Genomic DNA, 4,094 nt, shown 5'->3' with positions numbered 1-4,094 from the left:
TGGGAGACAAATTCAGACCTCGACTTAAAGCAGCAACAGGGAGCTTTCATTTTGTGTTGATTGTGGCGGCCCCTGTGGACAAAAGCAATAGTGTTTTCACGCCTCATTTGATTGATTTCAAGCGGAATATGACTGAATCTGATCTGGTGGCAGAATAACTAAAAACCAACCTTCTCACTCACTGAGCTTATTTTGTACTTGAAATGACCCTTTAAGATATTGTCCAGTCATCCATCCCTTTAATCATTCACTCAGTTACAGTTCTTGTCTTCTGGGAATCTGACAATCATAAGCTAAAAAAGTATGTTTCCATTAAGCCACACGTCAGTCAGTGTGTGAGGTAGAAAGAGCTGCTGAGGTGAACCAGCAGTCATCTCTGGCCAGCAGCCAGCACACACATCTCTCAATCCCACTCTTCCTCATTAGCACAGCAGCACACCAAACAAGTCAACACAACAATACTAAGATTAGGAAATGCTTTGGCATACTAATCTCTATTAGCATCTTCAAAATATTCCGTCAGAACTAACAATATAATACCACAAGATTTTTTTTTCTGCCATATATAGGGGATTATCACGATAATCAGAAAAATAAGCTTTATACTTTACCTAACATTTTGTTAAGCAACACGTTTATTTATTGTATTACATATAGGTTCCTCATCTCCCTGTTATGTAGTTTGGAACTAATGCTATTTCCACACATCTGTTTTTTTGTGGGGGATCCTTCAGCCATGATCACAGGCTTAAGATTTTGGAATGGAAAGATGCAGGTTTCACCCAGTTCTCCTTGTTCAAAATAATCAGAAAATCAATATAGGACTTTATGCTGGAGAGCTAGACAGCTTCAAGTCAAACAGTGTGAGATTCATGATTATTCCAATTCACAATTATCATGATAATGGAAATTCAAATAAATGGTAAGGCTCTAAGATACAATAGCAGAGGACTTTTATTTTGACAAACCACTAGAACATGACTCACAGATGCAACAATTCCTCCAGTAAAGTAGGTGGTGGCAAAAGCAATCAATCACTGCCATAAAACGGAAAAATAAGAAGCAACTATGAATGGTTGATAACCACGGAGGAGCCAGAGGGGAAAGGAAGGGGGAGGAGGTCACAGATGTGTGTGATATGTTTTGAATGTGCAGAAAAATCTTGCTGAAACCCATTTGAGCTGTAAAGTTCCACAGGGGTAATAAATGAATGAAAATGAATGAATTCATCATTGATGTGGATAGGCGCCACATGCATATTTAAAGAGGACGGTGGAGTAAATCACGCCTACAGTACGTGTGTTGACTCAGCAGGGACAACATTTAATGAGAAAGGTTGATCTACAGGAGGATAAATATTTAAACGAATGCCTAAGAGCCTCACTGCATTATATATGTTATATTTAGAATTTTTAATTTACATAAATAAAGACATTTCCACTATAAGTTTATGTGGTAAAGGCAAATAATTCACTAGAATGCAGGAAATAAAGTGTTGGATACTAAAATGATTAAATGTATTTTTTTCTGTGATGTGTTTGACTCAGAATACTGCAGTGAAACCAGAGGACCACAACAGGTGGAGACGAGGAAGCCCTCACACTTGTTCACCACTCCGTGTGTTCACATGGTGTCTCTCTCTGAATATTACATGAAGCTCTAGAGTCCATCAAACAGCCAAAATAAGAACTGCGACTCAGTCTGCAGCTGTTGCAGCTTTTTCTCCTTCACACAGTAAATGAAGTCCAGTAAGAGAGAGAGAGAGAGAGAGAGAGAGAGTAAATGTTTCTGTTACTGACTCTCCCCAACAGCGGCTGACAACACTTAATGTCTAAGATAAATAGTGAATACCTCTTGTACAGGCATTCTAACCGCACCTGTCAACGATCAGCATCTCACTCCTCACAATAAACACATGATTCCTCTCCATAATAACCCGTAACAGGAACCGGCTCATGTATGAGAAATATCAATTACTACTGCTGATGTAACTAATAACTAAAGTCTCCCTAATTGGTCCGCAGAGGCACAAACACACACACACACACACACACACACACACACGCTACAGTGGGACCTCAAGTTCAACCAGCAGTTATTCACATTAACTGAAATAAAGACGCTTATTTCTTACCGAATCTCTCCGGTCGGAAGCTCTGCATCAAACTGACCACCAGCTCCCTCCCTCCTTCTCTTTGTACTTGTACTCACACTCTCTCTCTCTCTCTCTCTCTCTCTCTGTCTCTCTCTCTCTGTCTCTCTCTGTCTGTCTGTCCCCACACGCGTGGTTTCTCTCTTCCTGAAGCACACACACATACACTCCGCAAATGCCATTTATGTGTCAAAATGCAAACTAAAGCTCTTTAAACTATATGTAGGTAGGCTACACACAGCCTGTATGACTTAATACATTTGGAGATTGTAAAATAGGCTATATGTTGACTGTTTCTACACATTAAACTATAAAGGCAACTGAAGTATGCAAATGTATGGAAGCCCATTTCCATTATGTGAGAAAAAAATATTCTCTAAGTGATTATAATTAGAAACCTTGACTGACTTACAGAATCTTTTTTATCACATTACCAGAAATAGGCTTCCATATGTACAGCATGTGAAATGTAACAACAAGCAATGTTTTCATTTTCAGTGTATAATCACCTAAAAATAAGAACCACTGTGTTTTTGTTACCTTACAATGAACTGTTTTTATCTACAAATGGAGTGGACAAACCATACACTGACTCTAGATAGTGGCTTTCGCTTTTTTCGCAAGTTTCACAGCTGTAGTTTCTTACACACTTGGAAGGCAAACAGTATTAAAATGGTTGCAATCTGCAACCTCTCCACTAGATGCCACTAAATCCTACTCACTGGTCCATTAAGTTGTTAGTGCACAGTGAACGTATTAGCAAACAGTTGCCTATTTACACATCTAGCAGACATAGAGCAACACAGAATTCATTCAGAGTCCTGTTTTTAGCTAACCCTACAAAAAAAATAGTCCAGTATTCACTCTCCTATGTTCACCAGCTAGTTGTTAACTGGTGTGGTTGCTGTTTAATGCAGGGCAGGTAATGTACAGTAGATTTATCGGAGCTTTTCTCTACTATAAACAGCTGACTGTAGTCACTGCCTGTAGAAGTGAACTTTGAGACTAAACCAAAACAGTAAGTTATGGCCCCAAACAATTAACTTTAAAGACATTAAAAAGCTCTGTGCTGAGGGAAACTGCTGGGTTGGATGAAATATATTGAGTCTATAACTAGAATCTGCCTATGACATACCCACAAAGTGTAGACACATAGCTATGTACAGACAATCAATCAAATTCATTCATCTTTATTGTCATTGCTCAATTGTATTATGGTATACTCAGTATAACCACCTATGTATATAAACGAAATATTCCCATACATAATTGTTTAAGCATGCTTTACCTCTTTGTACATACAATATTTAGTCCAATGTAAGTATGTTATGTGTGAGTGTTACGTGGGAGGAGGTGTGAAGGAGCTTCAGTGATTCAGATTTTCACAGATCAGTTTACTATTGCAACATTTTTCCCTCCATAGTGTCACACTAAAGGTGCTGTCCCTCCTGTCAGTTAGGTTACAATTACTGTCTACACACACACACACACAGTTATGTTATGTAAAAGTCATGCATCGAACATCACATACACCGCTAGAATAATATTCCACTATGTTGTGTGTCTATTTGCTAATATTAACATTTGAGATAAACAGTAGTGATATATTCAAAGTAAGGAGCAATAAAAGGAAATGAGTGCATGTCAACATCACTAGATCACCATCTGTAGCAGGTGCCTGGTGCCTTCAGGTGATCTAGTAAATATTAGATGTAATATTAGATCCAACTCTGGGATTAATGAATTCTGCCATGAGCCTGAAATTCCACACGTGATGAACAGGACGGCATTTAATGTACGGGTGCAACAAAAGTGAGGTGAGGTTGGACGGATGATGACCCATTTCACCACTGAGTGTTACACAAATTAAAAAATAACAAATCCTCATACACAAATGAACAGGTGCATTCCAGAAGTACTCATATGAGCATTTTATCTATTT

General features: G+C 38.5%; 1 pseudogene; it reads right to left on the bottom strand.

Moving 5' to 3' along the window:
* Window positions 1–1,930, bottom strand: part of LOC118337180 — a 3,097-nt pseudogene extending 1,167 nt beyond the window's left edge.
* Between the last annotated feature and the right edge of the window lie 2,164 nt (window positions 1,931–4,094).

This window comes from Morone saxatilis, unplaced genomic scaffold (genome assembly GCF_004916995.1).
Source record: "Morone saxatilis isolate NCDOM2014 unplaced genomic scaffold, NCSU_SB_2.0 Contig3, whole genome shotgun sequence".
NCBI lineage: Eukaryota > Metazoa > Chordata > Actinopteri > Moronidae > Morone > Morone saxatilis.
This window is presented reverse-complemented; position numbering and strand designations above follow the sequence as displayed.